At 39.3% G+C, this 23,915-nt stretch overlaps 2 protein-coding genes across 7 annotated transcripts in view; one reads left to right on the top strand and one right to left on the bottom strand.

Moving 5' to 3' along the window:
• LOC101527274 (phosphatidylinositol N-acetylglucosaminyltransferase subunit P) overlaps window positions 1-23,915 on the bottom strand; it is a 355,044-nt gene that overhangs the window by 321,367 nt on the left and 9,762 nt on the right. The window lies entirely within an intron of this gene.
• The window catches only part of WDFY3 (WD repeat and FYVE domain containing 3), a 210,556-nt gene continuing 196,628 nt past the window's right edge, over window positions 9,988-23,915 (top strand). For all 6 annotated transcript variants that reach the window (XM_058667081.1, XM_058667078.1, XM_058667080.1 and 3 more), the window contains exon 1: window positions 9,988-10,113. The gene's annotated coding sequence lies outside the window, so the exon portion shown is untranslated. The remainder of the gene's footprint in view (window positions 10,114-23,915) is intronic.

The raw sequence follows: 23,915 nt of genomic DNA, 5'->3' as shown, positions 1-23,915 counted from the left end.
CTCCCATTCTTGCTTACTTCACAACAACAACAAAAAAGTTTGGTTTATTTATTTCAAGATCATATATGCTTTCTTTCCTTATTTTTAAAATGTGAGCAGCGCTGTAATATACACCAAATGAGTTTAAATCTCCAGCTGACTGATCATGTGTTGAATGAATATCAAGGCTTCTTCTTAAGAGACTTGCCTCTCCACACCTCCGTTTCCGTATCTGCTCAATGGAATGTAAACAGCGTTGGTTTAGAAATTAGATGAGACCATTTACTTAACATGTCTAGACAGTGTGGTGTCCATTGCCCAGGTTTTGCTCTTCATGCTTGTCTGTGAGTAGCAGAGTACTTTGAGACAGAGGTATTCCATTTAATGCATATATTCTCTACTCTTAAGTGGCTCTGAGTACATAAATAAATAGACTCCCAGAGTGTGTGGGTGATTCTTCATTTGTTCTAACTCCTAAAACATGTACTATAGACTGGGTAGCTCATGATGACAGAAATTGATTTCTGGAAAGTGTAAGATTATAGGACCCATAAATTTCTTGTGTGTGAGGATTCGCTTCCAGGTTCCTAGACAGTGCATTCTTGCTGTGTCCTCACATGGTGGAGAGGGCAGAGGAGCTAACTTGGCCCTCTTTGATAAAAGAGCATCACTCCATGTATTAGTGTTGTGTCACCTAAGCTCACAACCCCAGTAAGGCCCTGAACAATATCATCTTGACTGTGGGTGTTAGCATTTCAATGTATCAGTTATTTATGAGGCCAAAGGAAATAGGTATGGATAAATAGATACAGTTATAAAGCACATCATTGTGTATATGGCATAGTTCTATATTGTATATAGAATATAAAGCATATATTCTTTCCTAAATGTTGATATTACTGTTTCTGTGTTTAGTTTCTCAGCTTGTTTTAACTCTGCTCCTTACAAAGATGATTGCTTGAATAATGATGGTTTAAGATAAAGATTAGTTCTGAAATATTCCTGAAGTCTAACAAGTAGGAGGATAGGTTGAAACAGTGTTATAAAAATTCTCTTATGTGTTAAATCTTTTAATATTATTAATGCAGAATTCTTAATTTTCATATTAAATAGTTCATTGTCAGATGCAAAGTTGGATGGCTTGGTGCTTTTTGGGTGAAGACGTTTAATTTGAATTTATGAGATCTACCTCTAAATTTTCCTTTTGATCTCTTCCTTTTCTCTTCTTCCTTTTACCCTGCCCTCTCTTCCTTCTAAATAAAAAGGAATGCCTTGTTCTTCAGATGTGCTCTACTATGGAAAATATGGAAAAAGGTTTTAATATTTAAATTGTATGAACTTTGACATTTTCAGTTGCTCTGAAGTATGTGATCTTGTAACGCCAAAGGGAAAACATTCTCTATGTGTTGTCTTAGATTTCATTAAATTCGCCATATCTGAAAAGTTTTCTGAAAAGGTGTTAGGAAAGGATTATGACCTTGTTTTATTTCCCAGTGAGAAATTTACCTGTCACCTAAATGTACACAGTGTGGTCACCATTGTTTTGTTCCAAATGTATGTTTTCATCTTCTTGCAAAGGAAGAATGACAAAAAGAGAGACCTCTCCACTGGTTTTCTCCCCAGATGATGCTGGGCCAGGCCAAAAGCAGAAGCCTGAAATCCCGTCTCCCCTTTCCCTTCCACTAATCTGGCATAGAGTAAGAAACTCTGTTCAGTATAGGACTCACAAAACAATTACTTAAAAAAAATATTTGTTTATTTTTATTTGAAAGGCAGATTTTTATAGAAACAAGGAGAGACAAAAGAGACCTTCCATTTACTGGCTCACTCCCACATGGCCACAATGGCCACAATGGCTGGGACTGAATTGATCCAAAACAGGAGCTTCTTTGAAGTCTGTTACGTAGGTGCAGTGGTCCAAGGACTTAAGCCATCCTCTGTTGCTTTCCCAGGCTATAAGCAGGAAATTGGATTGGAAGTGGAATATGTGGGACACAGCTTGTGCCAATATGGGATGCCAGAGCCACACAAAGGTAGAGGATTAGCCTTCTGTGTCGTTGCACTGGGCCACAACCAAATGATTTTTTATTAATGATTTATATATTAATAGAATGGGATGCTGTGAGTATTTCATCAATTCTCAATACGTTTTTTTCTTATTTTTAAGGGATTTTGAAGCTAGACTGCATCTTTTAGTAATTGAAAGTGTAGTTTCATGGTGACACATAAGTGATAGTCTTACTGGTGTCTTAGAGTTCATGGTAGTCTTGGGGCCAGTGTTATGCTTAGCAGCTTAGGCCATTGCCTGCCATGCCAGCATCCAATATGGACACCCTTTTGAGTTCCAGCTGCTTCCTTTGTGATCCAGCTCTCTCTTTCTCAACTGCCCGAGAAAGCCGCTGGAAGACAGATCAAGTGCTTAGTACCCTACTATCCATGCTGGAGATCCAAAAGAAGCTCCTGGCTCCGGGTTGCATCCTAGCCTGGTCTACCCCCTGACCCCCCATAAGTGATCCAGTGGGTGAAAGGGTGGAGGATCTTCTTTTTCTCTCGCTTTTCTCTCACCTTTAAATTAAATAAATTTTTAAGAATAAGAAAAAAATTATGGTAGCATTGTGCAGTGATTTAATTGATTGAGTTACTTTACGTTCCTGTAAAGTTAGGGTCATTTTTAAAGATCAGGTCATGAATTTTCAGTTTGTTTTCAACTTGATAGTAAAGGTAGCGTATCGATCGGCAAGTTTTTCCCTAAAACTTCTGTTCTGGTCCATTGGGGCTTCTGTAGCAAAAGTGCTATGGGCTAAGTGGCTTGCACACAGTGATTAATTTATACCTCAGAGTTCTGGAGGCTGGGCTTTCTGGTATTGAGGTACAGGAACATTTTGTTTTTTGATCAGAATCCTTTTCCTAGAAGGCCTTCTTTTCATCATGACTCCATATGGTGGGGAGGACCGATGAGTGTTCTCTGATCTCGATTTTAAGGGCTCTAATTTGATTGATAAGGACTTCAGTTTCGTGAGCTAATCACCAGTCAAAAGCTTCGCCTGTTAGTGCTATCATACTGTAGGTTAGAATTTTTACCTGGGAAAGAGGAACCCAAGGACTGCAGCACAAGTGTTCAGACCGTAGCAAGACCACGTAGTAGATACAGTCTTTGTGGGCTGTGAGGTTTCTCCTGCAGTTCCTAAACCGTGCTGCTGTAGCACAAAAGCGGTCTTAGACTTCACAAGCAAGCATGGCTGTGTTCCAATAGAACTTACAAAAACGATTGGTCCTCTAGGCTGGTTTTCCCACTCCTATGGAACATGTATTGATCGAATAATTTTAGAAATGTTCTCTTAGAATATTCTCCTAGATCAAATTTTAGCCTTCCCCCATGTGTTATAGACCTAATTAAAAAAAATCCTGACCATTGCTAGATTTATTCCATTTGTTTATGTGTAGTTCAAAAATAATCATGCTTAGATTCATAACCCAGTATATAGTTTATCTTTCTTTGTGTAGGTGATCCTTGGTACAAGTTTGCTGTCTACCTTAGCAGGCAATTTCCGTTTGTGTTTTTTTTGTTCCTCCGCAGGTAAGCTAAAATAAGTGAGCAACTAACAGATCACCAAATAAGATTTACTCAGTTCTCTGTCTTGTCAGGATTGGTACCAGGAAGTCAGTACCTTTAGATGCATGCTAATAGAGTTGAGTTGAAGCAGTAACATAATGACATTGAATCTGAGAGGTAGTGCAGTGGTATCACTAAGAGCACCAATGCTGGAGCTAGACAGCAGGGTTCTGTACTGCTTGTACCACTTAATAGCTTTGAGAGTAGCTTTTTAAAAAGATGTATTTATTTATTTTAAAGGTACAGTTCAAGAGAGAGGGGTGAAGACTGAGATCTTCTGTGTGCTGTTTCACTCCCCCAGGGCTGGGCTTGTCTGAAGCCAGGAGCCAAGAGCTTTTTGTGGGTCTTCCACATAGGTGCCTGGGCCCAAGCACTTGGACCATCTTCCACTTCTCTCCCTGGTGCACCAGCAGGAAAGGGAGCTGGATCGAAAGTGGAGCAGCCATATGTGATGCTGGCAGCACTTCATCTGCCTTACTGGCTCTGCCACAGTGCTGCCCTGAGAACGATGATTTAACCTCTCGATTGTCTTACTGTCCTTAGTGCTGCATTAGCAAAATTCAAGAGACATGGCAGTTTGTAAACATTGGATGTTCATTGGGTTCATCATTTTGGAGGTTGGGGAGTATAATAACATGGCAATGGCACTTGGGGAAGGTCTAAATGTTGCATAACATAGTAGAAAGGCCCTACATGACGACAGAGCACACAGAGTACAATGCACTTTTGTGATGAGGGAATTATTCCATTAGATTATGCGATAAAGGCATTAATATCACTGCCTAATCACCTTTTAAAGGCTTGGTTCTTAGTAGTGCTACCAAGACAATTAATTGTCGACATAAGTTTAGGGAACATTGAAATCTGTGTCTCCGTTTCTCCTTCTGTAAACGTGGATGAGAGTAGTGCTTACACCATGGAATTTGGGGGGGATTAAGTGAACTGTCGTAAGTATCATAAATGGATGAAAAAGCTAGTTCAGGTATGAGCTATGTAGTACTGGGAAAGATTTGTGATTGTTGAATTTAAGTAACAATAATTTGCCATTCAAAGTGATCAAAAAGGAACTTTTGGTCAGTAATTGATATTTGATTCCTTTTTAGTTTGCAATGATATATGTAATGTATAAATCTTTTTCTCTGTTTCACAACTAATCTAGTATCTCGCTGTCAGTAATGTAATACAATTAATGTGGATTTATATTTTCATTTGTTGTGTTAATTTTCCATTCTCATATTTCCAGTAAGTCTAGTTTCTTTGATTTTGAGAAAATATCTCCTTGTGATTTTCCCAACAGAGAATGCTATAATTATATACACATAGGTTTAACTTTGTTAGACGTCATAATATGCTGGTTTAATAACAGACCTACATTGGTGATTAAAATGCTGGTAACACAATTGTAGAGCAATTGTGACCACTTTTTTTTCCATCACACTTGTGAGGTATACACTTATTTTAACTTCTAAATGAATGCCTCTTCACTTATATTTCTATGCTCACATATTTGTTGTATTAGATTGAGGCATCAAAATTATTGAGACTTTGCCCTTTCTGTCCTAGCAAAAATGACGATTTTATTTGACTTGATTAAGACTTTTTTTTTCCTTCTAAACATTTTTCTATTCTTTGTGATTTGGGTTGGTTGTAGCAGTTTCTGACTTTCATGCAAGCAGCAACATAATTAACTATTTGTTTCAGTTTTAAACTCTGATTGCATACATCTCCTGGGAGAGTTTGAGGACTGCCAGAGATTCGGAGAAGCTATTGGGTTTTTACTGTCAACCTGAAAGAGGCATGTTTGTAAATGGCAGAACCAGAATTTGAATGCTTGTTAGGACCTAACCTCGGGGACTACCTGATATCCCTGCTCATATTCTATTTGTTCAAAGCGAAACCTTATTCAAGAAGGACAAAGAAAGCCTTTTTCCTTTTGAAGAGACGAGGGTCAAAAATTTTGCTGATATTTAATAATTGCCACAAAATGCAAGAAAGTTTTGGATGTACTGTCATGTTAAAAAATTTATTTTGCTCTAAAAAAAACCTCTTTGATGTCGATGTAAATCATTTAAAGATTAGTGGTCATTCCTGAGTTCTTTGTCTTTCAGATTTTATCTTGAAGCAAGGTTGATTAGTTAGACACAACGAAAGCAGATTTTGTTAGCACAGACATCCTCATATTTTGATTTTTTTCCTCTTTTTTTAAACCTGTTTTATTTACACTAAATATATAGCTAATTTGTATGTGTTTTCATTGTTTTTCCTGGGAGGGTACTAAATGGTGACTGTTGTTTCCCCTGATCCTTGTTTATATTTGTCAGATTTATATATTTTAATTCTGGGTAACATGTATGGATTGCTAATGGACAGTCTGTAGGTCTGACTCTGAGGAAAAATTGCAGAGTATGTGCTGAGCTAAACTGTAAGTGGCATTGCCTTTTTCTGTGTTTGTGGACTAAGATGCCAGCTTTCCCAGACAGATGGAGGTGGGAGAGAGCTGAGTGTATGAGAATAGCTAACAACTCCGATATCCACCACGCTTTTCTGTTCATGGCTAATCGGGAGAATAGATTGGAGATACTCAGAGATAATTTCAATTGCAGTATTTCTTCATGTAGTATGGCACATGTGAGAGGGGAAATATTTTATCTAAGGGCCTCTTATTCACTCTCAGATATCAACCTGTCAAACTGTGTACACAGAAAAATCACAGAGAAATACTAAGATGGATTATTGATTTAATTCTCTGTGATAAATTCTTCAAAGAATAAAACCCAAGCGTATTATGTCCTAGGCAACATTTTCTGATTCTGATCTTCCTCTGCCAGTTCTCACATTCTTTGCTTTGATGTTGAGAGCTTGTTTCCCTGTTTCTTGGTTTTATTTCTGTAATTTGTCTGCTAGACTATGAATGTGTCCTCTCTTAAACCACCTTCAACTTTGAGGTTGAAATTTAATGGCCAGAGCAATGATGGTAACAGATGACTCCTGTAAGAGGTGATCTGGGGCTAAGGGGCACCCTACACCCCAAAGGTGAAATTGAAGCCTTTATAGAAGAGGTTCTCTCGTACTTCACCTCCGCCATGTGAGGACACAACCCTTGTCCCCTGCAGAGGATTCAGCAGCGAAGCAGCCCTGGGTCACTCCCACCTTGATCTGGGATTTCCTGTTTCTCGAACCACAGGGGAATTAATTTCTGTCATTATAAACTTCCCCACCTCAGATCTTCTATTATGGCAGAATCTACTAAATCACTATCACACTGTGCAACGGTTTCCTATTGAAGTAAAACAGATATGTTGGGTGAAAAGCTCTGTGGATTCTGACACATACAAAGATTAATGTCACCACTACCCCACCGTAGGAAGACACAGCGTAGTTGTGTATCACTCAGAACACTTCCCTGCCCTCTCCCTCATACTCACAGTCTTCCTCCCACCTCTAATCCTAGCAAGCACTAGCCTGTCTTCATCAGGATTATTGCCTTATTTCAAAAGAATGCTATGCAGGTGGATTCATATAGCCTATAATCTTTTGAAACTGGTTTTCTTTCACTCAACGTAATGCTTTTGAGAATCTTCCCGGTTATTGCATGTCTCAGTAATCCGTTCCCCTTTGTGGTTGACTTGTGTGGGTATGTCTCCATTTGTGCATCCATTTACCTGAATGTGGACATTTGGGCACTTTTACTTTTTGGTCCTGATGAGTAGAGCTGCTGTAAATTTGCATGTAGGGGTTTTGTGTGAATGTAAGTTTCCACTTCTCTAGGGCAATAGTCAATATGCTTTTTCTGTAACAGAGTTAGAGTAGGAGGCATTTTATTGTCTTGGTTGCCGCTGTTGTGCTGTTGTATGCAAGCAAGCAGACAGTATGTGTTGCAATATTTAAATAAAATGCTATTTAGAAAAAGAGGCAATAGGGCATATTTGGCACATGAATATAATCTGCCAGCCCCAATTGACCAAAAAAAACCTAGGAATGGGATTGTGCAGGTAAGTAATTAAAATGTGTTTAATTGCAAGGTAAATTGCCATGCTTTTAGTTTCTTACTGTAGCAGTGTTTGAACTATGAAACTATTGAATCCAGACTTTGTACTTCACAAAGCAGGATCCTATAATTTATAAGACAAGTTTTAGTTTTTTCTTACATTGAGGATCTATTTTGTCTTATATTTTTATTCATGTTCATGTGTGATCCTATGACTTCGAAGTATAAACCCTAAACTATTTGAATTAGTTAAGAAATATGAGACATTTTAGGAATGTTGCCTTTTTAAGCCATATAGCAGGAGCAGATGATCAGAGTGAGAGCTACTGAGGTTTGAAAATCAAATAAAGAGTGGATTTTAATAAACTAAAAACTGAATATAACTGAACGAGCAGTTGTCACAACATGTTATAAAGTCTCTTCTTTAGAAGGCTGTTAATTTGCCCAAATGAGACATTTTCAGTGTGGAAGCCAAACCCATAGTCTTCACCCAGCAGTGCTCATCTACCACATCCTCTGTATTGCACTGGTTTGTGATGACAACATAGGTATTAAATCTTGGGTTGATATCCAAGTATCCTTCTTAGAACCAGCATCCTGCAGGTACTGCCTGGAAGGTGGTTGGTTGGCTTGGTCCGTGGGATCCACCATTAGCTTTCCATTTTGTTGTGATTCCCTGGACCACAAAAGTGAGAATTTGATGTTGTAAGGAAGGCGAGCCACTTTTGAGTGTATCAGTAGCTAATGAAATTGATGAATAAAGCAAAGTAGGTGTGTCTCTGGTTATGGTTTATGTTTTTCTTTTCTTTTTTTCCTTCTGAAAAGTCAGTGAAGCAACAGGATTGAGCAACATCACAGATGTGGGAAGAACAGTTTGTCCTGAGAACAGACCCACTTGTCTTGATGTGATGGTTGAAAGGTTATGGCTGTGGGTGAGGGGTGCTACTGTTGATGTGATATGCTTTATCTAAGAGATCATTGTGTGGAAAATGGATTCTTTCCTATGTCTGTGGACTTGGGCACTAGCATTTGAATGATTCGTGTGAGACTGATTAGGATCTCCCTTGATAATCCAGTAGAAAGCATAGATCACTTCCTAGAATACACAGGAAATATTGTGTGTGTGTGTGTGTGTGTGTGTGTGTGTGTGTGTTTCACAAGTTTACTCTGATATTTCAAGGGTTTGTTTCTCTCTGACCCAGCACTAACTTTCAGCCACAGTTGAAATGCTCTGTATTAGTTTTCTCTTCATATGATAGTAGCCAGCCACTTAGTGCTATTGAGCACTTCAGGTGTGGCAAATGTAGCATTAGGAGTTGGAATTTTTACTTATCCATTTAGGTACACTTAAAGTTTAAATTGCCACAGAGTGCAAGTTGATGCCTTGTTGAGTTATATAGGTCTAAACTCTGCCATCTGCAGTTTAGAATTGCATAAAAGAGATCTTTGTATGCCTCTTGTTTGGAGGTTAGCTTGTTTACTTGACTTCTGAATTTTGCATTTAAGCAGTAATTGTACCTTTTGTCATTCAGTTAAATTTTTGTGTGGGTTTGATTGTGTCTAAGTTTTTAACTTTTCTTTTATAATTTGAGACAATTTAATGGAATTTCTGCTACTTCCATAATACATGTTCCAGGGTCTTGGACCCTTGTTTTGTCCAGGTGGTGTGAAGACATCTATTGAGTATGGTTGGAGAGGTCTCCAGTGTCATTTTGTCCTGTGTTATGAAAATTAGAGTCATTTGGAGTCACCTTTGCACAAGTATTTTGAAGACAAAATCCCATATTTGAACATGATTTAGTAAAAAAAAGTTGCGACTGAACTTGATAACATATGATCTTAAGTTTTCTGTGATAGTGTCAGTCCTAGACACACTTCAGAGGCTACAGAGAGCTGTTACAAGCATGCTTGGGCTCCAGCCCTGGAAATTGAGATGTGAATGAAGTAACTTCTGAGCATCACATTATTGTTTCAAACTTTCCTAGTTGGAACCCAGCATGATGGCTCATCAGCTACTTGCTTGCATATTCCGGCATCCAATATGGGCGCCAGTTTGTGTCCCAGATGCTCCACTTCCCATCCAGTTCCCTGGTCGTGGCCTGGGAAAGCAGTGAACAATGGCCAGCCTTGGGGCCCTGCATCTGTGTGGGAGACCCAGTAGAGGCTCCTTGGCTTTGGATCAACTCAGCTATGGCTGTTGTGGCCACTTTGGGAGTGAACCAGCAGATGAAAGATCTTTCTATCTCTCCTCTCTACCTTTTCAATAAAAATAAATAAACTTTAAAAAATATGTAAAGTCTCCAGGTTGATCCAGTGTCCAACCAGGGTTGAATATCTCTCACATAGGATAATTAATGGACTTAGGCTACTCAGGTTGAGTAGATATTCTAAATTATAGGTTAATTCACAGCTTTTTTCCCTTCCTCTTTCTAGTTGGAGCCCAGATTTCAAGTCTTGAGTGAAGTACCGTCAGGGGAATGGGCCCTGTTGTGCTGACACATTCAGAACCTGCTAGCCAAGGAATACTTTAAAGGTCAGTGTTCAAGAAGAGAAAATAGTGGGATTCTCTTTTAGATCATTACTCTGCCATTGAATTTATTGGCTAAAGTAAAATTAGAAATAATTTGTGAACTAATGACTTTTACATTTACTTGACTTATAATGCTGCCATTATAAATATAACTGCTAAAGTAATATTAAGAAACAAAGTAGATCTTGCAAATTGTTTTTTCAATGTGCTGTTCAAAGGAGGAGATGTGTGTGTGTGTGTGTGTGTGTGCTTACAAACATTTTGTGTATGATTGCAGAAATGCTTAAAAATATTACTGATAATGGCTCTGTGGAAAGGAGTTAGGTCCCTGTGGTGGAGTGTTTGCTTTTATTGTATATTCTTCCAGCGAAAAATGCATTTTTCAATAGTTAAGATGCATTTAAATGTTTATAAAAATGTATATAGTGTTTTGCTTAATATGGGAAAATCATAATTTCATAGTTTTTGGAGTTGTGAGTATCTGCTTGTTATGACTGTGTTATTTAAATTTTTAGATCTGCTATTCATTTCCTTACCCCAAGTTGTGGGTTTTTGATTTGCTTTCCATGTTTTCACCTTTTATTTCATCATTGTAAAACATCTGTAATATCTTTCACATACATCTTTGCTCATTTGCTCTTTTTTGTGGCTCAGTTAATAGCATTGCTGTTTTTCCCAATGAGACCTCTTCATCTCTGAAAAGCAGAGTTCCCAAATCCTTAATATTCTGTTGCTTCTATTCTCCCATAACGAAGGTTAAGCCACCAGTGGCAACACATACATCCCATGTGGGCCTGGTTGGTTCCCAGCTGCTTTGGATCTAGCTCTCTGCTGATCAGCCTGGAAAGGCAGAGGAATGTGATTCCAGTGCTTGGGTGCTCTGCTGTACACATGTGAGTCCCAGATGAATCTTCTGGCTCCTAACTTCAGCCTATCCCAGCCCCAGCCTTTGTAGCCATTTGGAGAATGTTTGTAGTTAGCCATTATATCAAAGAACAGAAGATTCTCTCTTTCTCTCTCTCTCAAACTCTGCCGTTCAACCAAATGATTCAATCTCAAGTAAATAATATATATGCATTCCTACATGACACTGTTTGGTAGTGTTTCTAAAACTGTGCTACTCACTGCTAAACAGGAGTTTATTGATAACCAACATGTCAGCCTGCTATAATTGACCTATGTGTCTTTTCTAAACAAGCCTCACCTTCAGCTTGCCCCATATTCACATCCCACTGTGTTCTAACTGTGTTGAGCTTCTTGGAGCACTCAGCTGTCTTTTGCTTTCTCTTCTGTATGCCTGGAGTGTTTCCTAGAAATAAGGTCTAGTTTAGCCCAGTATCAGCCAAATGAACTCTTGCTCAGTTTCTATGATTTAGTTCAATCACACCCTTTCTATGAATAGTTGATTGCCTCTTCCTTCTGTTGCCACACCACTTTGTTCATTTTTGTTATTATTTATATTACTTTGCCACATTGCTTCTACTCTGTGTTTAAGGTAACCATGAGTATGTACAGAGTGGATTCTGATCCACTTATTTATCTCCATATGAAGAGCAGTTAGATGTAATATTTGTTATTAAATACTCAATAAAAATTAACACAGTCTTTTGCGATTTTTATCGTTGGGTTCATTAACTCAGTAGTTTGAAAATTTAGTATCATCTAAACTAAATTTTAAAAATAAAATTTAAAAATAAAATTTTTATAAAAGTATTTATTTTTATTGCAAAGTCAGATATATAGAAAGGAGGAGAGACAGAGAAGATCTTCTGTCTATCAGTTCACTCCCCAAATGACTGCAATGGCTGGAACTGAGCTGATTCAAAGCTAGGAGCCAGGAGCCTCCTCTGGGTCTCCCACGTGGGTGCAGGGTCCCAAGGCTTTGGGTTGTCCTCAACTGCTTTCCCAGGCCGCGGGCAGGGAACTGAATTGGAAGCAGGGCTGCTGAGGCTAGAACTGGCGCCCACATGGCATCCAGGCATGTGCAAGGCGAGGGCTTTAGCTGCTAGGCCATGCTGCCTGGCCCGCTAAACTGAATTTTACATTTATGACAAAATGGTTTACCAAGTTGCTTGTATAATTGAGATTGAAGATAATGTTAACTCATTAAAAAAACTTATAAATATAGGTGATTCAGAAGAATTTTCTATTTACTTCAAAGGTAGAACTATTGAGAGGGAGAGGTAGAAAGAGATCTTCCATTCATCGATTCACTCCCCAAAGGCTGCATTGGCTACACCTGGGCCAGGCTGAAGCCAACATCCGAGAGCTTCTACCAGCTCTTCCTATCTGGGTACAGGGACCCAAGCATTAGGCCTGCTTCCCCAGGCATATTAGCAGGGAACTGGATCAGAGTAGCGGAGCTAAATCTGAGTTTGGTACCTGTATGGTACATGTTGCAGGTGCTGGGTTAACGCACCAAGTTACAGCACCATCACCTAAAGTGTTTTTCTTATAGAACACTTTTTTGTTAAATTTTTATTTTGAATTTTTGAATTTTATTGTACAATTTCAGAGACTAGAATTAGTAAACCCCACCCCCGTACAGATTCTCTGCATGTGAGCACTTATATTAATTAGAAGACAAGATGTTCTTAAAAGTAATAATACTGCATTAACTTAACATGTTTTCTGTTGCTGTCAAGTCTTGTTCAGTATCTATTTGTATTTTCATTTGGATATTTACATTTATTTACCTTTTATCATTTCTTAGCTTCAGTATTAAGATCATGGTAAAAATTTGCTTTTAATTTCCAAGTTTATTTTCTTTGTATATATACTACTTTATATTTAATGCTAATTCTGTGCTGAAGATTTTAAAAAGTGTTATATGTCTTTAGATCTTGATGGACCAGATTTTCCCAAATTTTCAAATAGGAGAATCTAGACAATGGGAAACTTAGGTTCTACTCATCTACATATGTATCTACTCTAAACTTGTATTCAAGATGGATGAGTGAAAGCACTTGCATTGTATACTTCTCCCTAAGAATAACTGAACATAGCTAAAAGAATAAGCAATAGGGAAGAAATATTTTGACCTTGTTGAAATGAGAAGAAAGCTGCAATTCAAGACTCAGGCACCAAGAGCTAAGATACACTGTGAGCCTTTGAGGAAACTGAGGACATGTGCGAGTATCTACAAATCTAACGTATACCACAGAGCTCTCCTGCAGTAAGTGGTGTAGGTGAGGGTACAGGAAGAGACACGGGCGATTTCATTGCTTTTTTTTTTTCTCTGCTTGCAAAAAAACATTGGGAAGAAGTGAGAGAGTGGAGGAGATAGTGTATCGCTGCTGTTGCCTTGGAATCAGTTGATGCAAAACATCTGAAGAGATGTCACCCCCGAACCACAGTGCCGATAACTGACGAGCTTTTCCTGTTGTCTCACTCCGCTCCAGCCACACTGGCTGGATGCAGTTCTCTAACTGTGCTGGGCACAGGCTTCCCTTCAGCCACTGCTTTTGCTTATCCTCCAGTTTGGAATTTTCTTCCCCGAGCAATTCTTGTGAATTGCTCCTTTACTCATTGAGATTTCTGTTCTAGTATTAAACTCATCGGAGAAGCATTCCTTGGCCATGCAGACTGCAACAGCAACTCTGGGAACATGCTGTTTTCAAAACATATCTAGGTTTTCTTTGTAGCCCTCTTAACCAACAGAAATATGTTGATATTTTTTCCTGTTCCTCACTGGCCTCTAAGCGTGGAAGGAACACATACTTAGGCTTCTGTTCCTCCTTTTTGTCCCAGAACCTAAGACACTGCCTGGTGCATGGTGATGACTTGACAGATTTGTTGAATGAGCTGTTAAACAAACAAGTGAATGTACAGGTCTTCAAGTAAGCAGCACAGAATTCTTATATCTGGATCCAGTGAAGAGATTCATGGTAGGGGGCTTAAGATATATTATCAGCAAATTTGAATCCTGATTCATGTAAAATAGCCATAAATATAATGCAATTCAAAGGTTTGATTGTTACTAAGGTAGAATTGGATGAGAGAAAAGACATTTGGTGCTCTATTGCGCAAGAGAATGGCGATATAAGAATAACAGTTATATTTTTCTTAAAAAAAAGCTGAAGGGATTTTAAATGTTTTCACCATAGTGAAATGATTAATGTTTGAAGAGACAGATATGTTCACCCCAGTTTGAAAATTACATGGTGTATCTATGTATTGAAATATTCCATGATACTCCATAAATATATACAATCAAGATTTTTACCAAATGAGATAATTGGCTATTTGGATACTGTGTATTTAACATGAAAGCATGATGATTGTTTGATACTGTGTTTTTCTTGAAGTGTGCTTGAACTTATGCCCACACATATAAAAGGTATTGTGATATGTGAGGTTTGATTTAAAATAATTTACAATCTTTTTTAATCCTAAAGGTTTATTCATTTAGCTGAAAGGCAGGGTTACAAAAAGAAAGGAGAGAGAGAGCTCTTCCATTTGCTTGACTCTCCACATGGCCTGACTGGGGCTGAGCTAGGCTGAAGCCAGGAGCTGGGAGATTCATCTGGGTCTCCCACATGGGTGACAGGAACCCATGCACTTGGATCTTCCTCCAGCTGCTTTTCCAGGCGCATCAGCAAGGAGCTGGATCTGAAATGGAGTAGCCATGGTTCAAACTGCCCCCAGAAGGATGCTGGCTTGGCAGAGGACAGCGTAACCGGCTGTGCCACAGTGTTGGCCCTAGAACTTAGTTAAAATTTCCCACCACTGAGGAAGAGTGCTTCTTAAAAACAGATACTGGCAAGTGGTGATTGTGATGCTGAATTTAGATACCATGAATACATTCAAAGTGTGATACGTGATTTTATTTAAACCAGTCAGTGCTTATAAATGACATCCTTGTATTTTACACGCTAAACTCAGGTTGAAAATGTCGGACAACAACACAGAAATATTAACAGGGCCAGTTATTTTAGTCTTATATTAGGAGTGGTGAACAGAAAGTATTTGAAGATCATTTTTGTAAGTTGCCTTTAGACAATTTATTGTTGCTTTTTTGTTTTTAAAGATTTATTTATATTACTTGAGTTACAGAGAGACAGAGAAATTTTCCTCTGGTTCACTTCCAAAATGGCCACAGTGACCAGAGCTACACCAAGTCTGAAGCTGAGCACCAGGAGATTCTTAGTCTCCCATGTGGGTGCAGGTGCCCAAGCCTTTGGCTATCCTTTGCTGCTTTCCAAGCCATTAGCAGGGAAGTGGATCAGAAGTGGAGCTGGAGCTGGAGCTAGAACCGGCATCCGTACAGGGTGTAGGCACTGGAGGCAAGCTATTAGCTTGTTATGGCACTGTGCTGGCCCGTAGACACTTACGATTTCTAGGCCAGGCTGTAAGAGCTTTCCAGGAGATTAATGCTACCACTATTGGTATGAAGAACGGTCCAGGCTGAAATGTGGGGAGAAGTGACCATGGTGCCCTGGCTAAGACACTTGGTAGCGTATTCTAGAACCATTATAGAATTCATAGACACAGTTATGTTCTGCTGAACACAAAAGGTATTAGAGTTTCCCCATGCACAGTGTCTATTCAGACCCATGCTTTCTGCTGTTCACTTTGATATTTTGATTTTATTTTAAAGATTTAAAGATTTTTTTTGTTGGAGAGTCAGATATACAGAGAGGAAGATCTTCTACTGGCTCACTCCCCAAGTGGCCTCAGTGGCCGGAGATGAGCCAATCCGCAGCCAGGAACCAGGAGCTTCTTCCCGGACTCCTGTGTGGGCACAGGGTGCTAAGGCTTTGGGCCATTTTTGACTGCTTTCCCAGGTCACAAGTAGGGAGCTGGATGGGAAGTGGGGCTGCTGGGATTAGAACCAGTGTCCATATGGAATCCCAGCATGTGCACAGCAAGGGTTTTAGCTGCTAAGCTACAGAGCCAGGCCTTGATTTTATAGATGTATTTGTTTGTAAAGGAGAGTTACCAGAAACAGGGAGAGACATAAAACCTTCCATCTGCTGCTTCGTTGCTCAAATGGTCACAGCATCCAGGGTTGTTCCAAGCCAAAGCCAGGTGTCATGAACTCTATCCAGCTCTCCTACATGGGTGGTGGGCACCCAGATCCTTGGACCATATTCTGTTGCTTTCCCGGCTACATTATTGGGGAGCTGATTTGGACGTGGAGCAGCCAGTAACCAGAGAGTATATAGGATCTGGTGTCTGGGGTGGCAACTTAACCCTCTGTACCCTAATACACATCCCTCACTCTGTAATTGTAATATGGGTTCCTTAATCGCTGAAAAGAGTTGGATTATTTTCTCTTTCCATGATATCCTTTTACATTTTTGTGGTTGTTGCATAGCAAGTACTTTGAAATTATTAGCCAGGATGAGAAATAAGTAAAACAGAATGCAGAAATGGTCACAATATGTGAATTAAAAGAAAAAAAAAACAGACTCATTGAATCCTGCATTACAGACAAGCACTCACTGCAGGTGTTTTACCATGAAAATTCATCTGGATCAAGTGGTTCGGAAGCCTAACTTGAACTCAATGTTCCATTAAACAGTCTGTTTTTGTCTACTAAATATTTCTGTTGGTCCCCATTTTTAAACTCTTGTCTTTAATTTAGAAATGAATATTATACATTGTGTACCTGACAGTTGCTAAATAAAGATTTTTTTGTTTGGTTTTCAATGAAAACAATATCATGTAGATATGTGTTCTACTGTGGATCAGTCAACATTTGGCTTGAACACGATCACTTCTAGGTAGTTTAAGCAGGAAGACATTTCTTTTTTTTTTTTTTTTTTTTTTTTAATTATTTATTGTTTAACTTCAGTAATTACATTGTATTATGTGACACAATTGCATAGATACTTGGGTTCTCCCCACCCCTCCCCAAACCCTCCCACCATGGTGGATTCCTCCACCTTGTTGCATAACCACAGCTCAAGTTCAGTTGAGATTTCCCCATTGCAAGCGTATACCAAACATAGAGTCCAGCATCTTATTGTCCCGTCAAGTTCAACGGCTTCTTAGGTATACCCTCTCTGGTCTGATGACAGAGCCAGCAGAGCATCATCCCAGTCAATTGAAAGCTCCAACATACCATCAGCAAAAATTTACATCATTATGGAATTAATTGACATAGTAATGAGTAACCAATATGTTAAAAGTAAATGCGGGTTCCCAGCCACCTTCTGTGACCACCTCACCTATACTTCAATTTTAGTTTATACACAACATATAACATTCAAAACATAACATGTTATACTTAACATCATATCATCTTAAATTAAGGCAAACATGTGGTATTTAACCTTTTGTGATTGGCTCATTTCCCTTAGCATTATGGTTTCCAGTTTGGCCCATTTGGCCACAAAGAACTGCATTTTGTTTTTTTTAATAGCTGAGTAGTATTCCATGGAGTAGATGAACCATAGCTTTCTTATCCAATCCTCTGTTGATGGGCATTTTGGTTGTTTCCATGTTTTTGCAATTACTGATTGTGCTGCTATGAACATAGGAGTGCATGTTGGTTTCTCATAGAACAAGTGTTCTGGATATATTCCTAGGAGTGCTATTGCTGGATCATACGGTATGTTGAATTTGAGTTGTTTGAATATTCTCCATACTGATTTCCATAGAGGCTGTACCAGCCTGCAGCCCCACCAGCAGTGGAGTAGGGTTCCCTTTTCCCCGGAACCTCGCCAACAAGTGTTGTTGGTGCTTTTATTCATGTGGGCCAGTCTTACTGGCGTTAGGTGGTACCTCATTGATGTTTTAATTTGGATTTCCCTTATTGCCAGGGAACTTGAGCATTTTTTCATATGTTTATTTGCCATTTGGGTTTGTTCCTTTGTGAAGTGTTTGCCCATTTCCCGTGCCCATTTCTTGAGTGGCTTGTTTGTTTTGACATTTTGGTTGTTTTGTAGCTCTTTGTATATTCTGGAGATCAGCCCTCTATCACCTAAGTCGTGCGCGAAGATCTTCTCCCATTCTGTGGGTTGCCTTTTTACTTTGTTGATTGTTTCTCTAGCTGTACAGAAGCTTCTTAGTTTGATGAGGTCCCAATTGTTTATTTTGGTCTTGATTTCTACTGCATCTGGAGTCTTTTTTAGGAAGTGAGGGCCTACCCCTAAGTATTCCAGTGTGTTTCCAACATTTTCTTCCAAAAGTTTGAAGGTTTCTGGATGTAGGTTTAGATCTGTTATCCATTTAGATCTGATCTTAGTGTATGGTGAGAGATGTGGATCTATTTTTTTGTTTCTGCAGGCTATCAACCAGTTGTCCCAACAGCATTTATTGAACAGACCTTCCCATTTGCCTGGGTTGTCGTTTGTCTTTTTGTCAAAGATTATTTGGCTGTATCTGTGTGGGTTTCCTTCTGGCATTTCTATTCTGCTCCATTGGTCTTCCTCTCTATCTTTGTGCCAGTACCACGCTGTTTTGATAACCACTGCCCTATAGTATGTCCAGAGGTCCGGAACTGTGATTCCCCCTGCTAACTTCCTGTTCTTCAGGATAGTTCTAGCTATCCGTGGTTTTTTGTGCTTCCAGATGAACCTTTGGATCATTGTTTCCAGTTCCATGAAGAATGTTTTGGGCAATTTGATTGGGATTGCGTTGAATGTATATATTGCTTTTGGCAGTATAGACATTTTAATGATATTGATTTTACCTATCCAGGAGCATGGGATGTTACTCCATCTTTTGAGGTCTTGTTCAATTTCTTTTTTAAGTAGTTTGTAGTTTTCTTCAAATAAGTCTTCTACATTTTTGGTTAGATTTATTCCCAGATATTTCATACTTTTCTCTGTTATTTTGAATGGTATCTTGCTGGTTAAGTCTTTTTCCATCTTGGGGCTGTTCGCATACTCTATGGCTGTTGATTTTTGTTCATTAATTTTGTACCCTGCCACTCTACCAAACTCTCGTACAAGTTCTAGCAGTCTCTGTATTGAGTCTCTTGGCTCTTCTACATAAAGAATCATATCATCTGCGTATAGTGAGAGCTTGACTTCTTCGTGTCCCATTTGGATTCCTCTGATTTCTTTTTCTTGTCTTATGGCCTCAGCGAGTACCTCTAGGACTATGTTGAATAGTAGTGGAGAAAGTGGACATCCCTGTCTTGTTCCAGATCTCAGTGGGAAGGGTTCCAGCTTTTCTCCATTCAGTATGATGCTGGCGTTGGGTTTAGGAAGACATTTCTTACAGGATATTAATGCCTTATAGATTCTTGGAGGGGAGAGAAGTGCGGAAGAAAGAGATTATGGGCTGCTCGTTGAACTTTTTCTGCCCCGGTGCACCACACTGAAGGTAGATTAGTAAGGCAGATGTGTGGATTTGCAGACTGGTGTAGTGGTTGGCAAACTGCTTGCCACTAGCTGATCAGTGTTTCTATTCCATGAGGTCAGAATTTTTTTTTTTAACTTTTTAAGTTTTGTTTTAAATCAGTAGTGTTTTGTGGCATCTAAAAATTCTATAACATTCACATTTCAGTGTTGATTCGTATTTACTGGAGCACCAGCCATGTGTATCCATTTACCTATTGTTATGTCTGCTGTCACGTGACAGTGATAAATTGTTGTAAGAGAAACCACATGGCAAAGCATTTATTATCTACGCCTTGACAGAAGGCATTAGCCAGCTTCTGTTCTAGGACGCACACTGTCAGTGCCATTCTGGGAAGCTGTCCCGACAGCTGATTGCTCTACAGCCGTGTTGCAGGTTATACTGCCGTTCACATGGATATGGTGTGCCCTGCCTCCTACCGACCAGCATGTCAATTCATGGATCCTGATATCTGTCTAACACTGTGGCCAAAGCAATGTAGAAATATCATTGGAATGCAATCTCTGTCTCGGCTGGCAAACCTGGGCAAGCAAGTTCGATAGGTTGAACTTTAGTTTCAGTGTTAACCTGTTTGTGTGGGAGTCTGTGGAAGCCCTGCTAGTGTGTCTCTGTAATAAATTACAGAAGCAGGACAATTGGATTTGTTCCCAACTCCTACCGTATTTATCATACAGCCTCTTCTTTCACTAAAATTATTATTTTTTTAAGGTTCAAATTCAGTGTTAGTGATTGGCTACCTGTAACTAAAGATCTGGTTATAACTAGTTGTTTTTGATCACCTGCCCAGGGGGAGTCACATCCATTGTGTTCTGACATTCTCATAGCACTGTAAAGCCAGTTCTGTAGTCATTTCCTTTTTACAGTTAAGCAGAAATGTGAGTTAGGGTTGTTAGATTTGCTGTTCCTGAGGACACACAGTGAGTGCGGGATGTGTCTGCCTGACTCCAGAATCTTCCACTCTTGTCTGATCTTCTGCTTATCTGTAATGCAAGATTCCATGATTCTAAGTTTTTTTCTTTTAATTCGCATATTGCAACCACTTCAGCATCCTGTTTCACTTATTTCTCATGCATTTACAGAAGCCACAATCTCTTCGTTTGGTTTCTTCAGTAAAAAGGGACTAGTTGATTATGTCCTCCATATTTTGCATTATATTGATATATCATTAACTGTAATAAGTTTCTATAAACCTGTAATATCATGTGCAGTATATTACATTTCTAGACAAAAGGCTAATCATGTTAATTTTGAGATATATATATATATACACATATGTATATATGTACATATTTATGTATTTAAGTTTTACGAAGAACACTTGTATAAGCTCTAGGCAACATATTCATGAAGTGTAATAAAAATTTGCTATTAGCAATTGAAGAAGAGAAATGCAGCTTTTAAAACAGCAGAATGTGGGGCCCCGGCGGCATGGCCTAGTGGCTAAAGTCCTCGCCTTGAAAGCCCCGGGATCCCATATGGGCGCCGGTTCTAATCCCGGCAGCTCCACTTCCCATTGAGCTCCCTGCTTGTGGCCTGGGAAGGCAGTCAAGGACGGCTCAATGCATTGGGACCCTGCACCCGCGTGGGAGACCCGGAAGAGGTTCCAGGTTCCCGGCATCGGATCGGCGCGCACCAGCCCGTTGCAGTCACTTGGGGAGTGAATCATCGGATGGATGATCTTCCTCTCTTTCTCTCCTCCTCTCTGTATATCTGACTTTGTAATAATAATAAATAAATCTTTAAAAAAAAACCAGCAGAATGTGGCAAGTCAAGCCAATTAAATAACGATCCAGGGATACATTGCTTGGGAGGATATTTTGGTGAAAAAGTATTTTTAATTTAGATCCTGAGTCATATTCTGTTAATTCTTTGAACTCAAGTCTAAATATTTTCAAGGCTAGACATTTGGAATAAACTAATAAAAGAATGCAATCAGTATTTGCAAAGTAAAAGAACTATAATGAAGTCAATAAAATATGAACTTCTGAGGTGCTAGTGTGATCCTGTACATAGTGCTGTGCCAGCAAACCTATGGTGACTGGCTATCCAGGAAAAAGAAGCCATGAGTTTTAGCATTTGCTGTCGTGTAAATACCGCCCCCTTGGCTGGCTAATAGTTCAACAGCTGCCAACAGTTTGACAGGGTAGTCTCCAAGATGTCTGAAAATTTGTGTACGGGGGAGCTGGTGTAAGCTGGATCTAGCACAACTACTCAACTAAGCCAAAGGTAAAAGACACTGGATAAGCAGAAATGTTGTATGTTTACATTTATAATGCATAGCTCCTCACACCTGAGTTTCCTTTATAAATCAAAAGTGACCATAGCATAAAATAATCTAAAAGGACTAGTCTAGAAGTATGCTTGATGAGTAATATAAAAGCATGGTATTTTACTCATTGAAAATTATGGTAAGTTATTATTATTGGGCCAGATTTTTCTCAAAGTTAGCACATTGTTGTGCTTAATCGCTGGTTAGTAATTTTTTTATTTCTATTTTCCTTTGAAAGATTCTGCCAGGAAATTACTTCCTGACTGTTCTGCGAATTATTCCCTATGTGGTGTTGAGGCCTGGTATTAGGATAGGGGAAGATGTGAACCTAAAAGAAGCAGAAACCCTCAAAGGAAAAGAAAACGCAGGTCAGGTGTATGTGACATTCCCTTGGGTGTCCGATATGTCTAGATACGCCAAGCATTTCCTGCCAGCCTACTACCCGTGAGTCATATTCCTTGTTACCAGCTTTGTTCCACCCTTAGTAGAAGATACACAAAGCAAATGTGGATTTTATGGGATTTTTTGTTCTAAGTTCTTGCGGGCAAGCATACTTGGTAATTTTGTCCAGATTTTTAAGGAAGCACAAGAATACTTTCTTTACTAAGAATAGCCAGGAAACAAAATCATCATTGCTTCCTCTGTAAAGACAAGAGTCAGCCTTCTGTTTAGCAAGAAGACCCAGAACTTGGAGTTCTGTGTCTAGCATTCAAATTTTAGCTAACACTGCTTTTAATCTTTTGGGCAATTCGCTTTGATTTCTCAGAGCATCATTGTCTTCATCTTTACAGCAAGTAGTGTATCTGCCGTTGTTGTGATGGGAAACAAGCAAATAAACTTCTGTAAAAGCATCTAGTATCCTGCGTGACTGGATTCTAGACGTTTGTATTAGACAAAAACTGATGCACAGGCAGGAAACCAGAATTCCTTAGGGATTAACTCCAACCCTCGCTACTAATTGCTGATGCCGTCCCCTTAGACTCTTTATTTTCTATTTGGAAAAACTGATTCTAAACCAATGAGCAGAGAAGCTGGTCAGCTCAGAGTTAACATATTCAGAGAACAAAGCGACAAAAACCTGATGAACTGCAATGATCACAGCCAAAACCAGTGAAATTCATTTGTTTCCTGTATTGTAGAACCTCTTTTTAATTGAAAGTGTACCCATCTTTCCTAATTCTATTTCTCCTTAAAATCCTGACTCTGTGCAGCTGGATAAGGTTTCCTTGTTATTCTTTCCCCATTCTTGCTTGTGTTTCCCTGATAGAACATTCATCTCCTCTGTCAGCCTTCATTATCTTGGCTGCCACCCACACAATAAATACCAGGAGGTCAGATACCCAGACTGTCTTATGTGAGTTATCACTTCCTAGCAAAAGGCAAATTTTATGTTACATGTGGTAGTTATTGGTATTTACCGCGGTACGCCCTCAGAATGGCTTATTTTGGAAACTACTTGTGATTAATGATACCATAGTGTAAAAATCATCATTCTAGACCACAGTTCCTATTATGTCCACATAGAAACTATGCGGAAGTATGCCAATATTGTTTCGACTCCAGAATACTAATGGGAAGTTGATGTATTTTGTTGTTGTTGAAGCCAAATCTGGTTATTGAACACTGAAAAACCATGTTGGTGGGCCTGACATGGTGGTTCAATTGGCTAATCCTCTACCTGCAAATGTCAAGATTCCATATGGACTCTGGTTTGTGTCCTGGCTGCTCCCTTTCTCATCCAGCTCCTTGTTTGTGGCCTGGGAAAGCATGAGAGGATGGCCCAAAACCTTGGGACCCTGTATCCATGTGGGAGACCCAGGGCAGGCTTCTGGTTCATCACTCCTGGCTCCTGGCTTCAGATCGGTTTCAGCTCCTGCCATTGCAGCCAAACCAGCAGATGGAGGATCTCTCTGTCTCTCTTTCTCTCTGTAAAAATCTGCATTTCCAATAAAAAAAATAATTCTTTAAAAAAAAGCAAAAAACAAAACAAAACAAAAAACCGTACTCCTAAACTGGCACTCCTAAACTGACTTTTGTTGTTGTTGATAGAGGTCATGGGAAGGCTTGTCTTGGAAGAAGCTCAGGTTTACTCACTCATCAAAAGTTATAGTTTGTTTTGGTGTCAGAAGGTTTTATTTCCTGTTTCTCACTGATGGTGGAACTGAGGGAAAACTTGACTGGTCTTGCTGGTCTCCTGTTTCCCCTGAGGTTTGTTATATAA

This window comes from Ochotona princeps, chromosome 7 (genome assembly GCF_030435755.1).
Source record: "Ochotona princeps isolate mOchPri1 chromosome 7, mOchPri1.hap1, whole genome shotgun sequence".
In the NCBI taxonomy this organism is placed as follows: domain Eukaryota; kingdom Metazoa; phylum Chordata; class Mammalia; order Lagomorpha; family Ochotonidae; genus Ochotona; species Ochotona princeps.
Note: the sequence above shows the minus strand (reverse complement) of the source record. Positions and strands in the feature narration are given on the sequence as shown.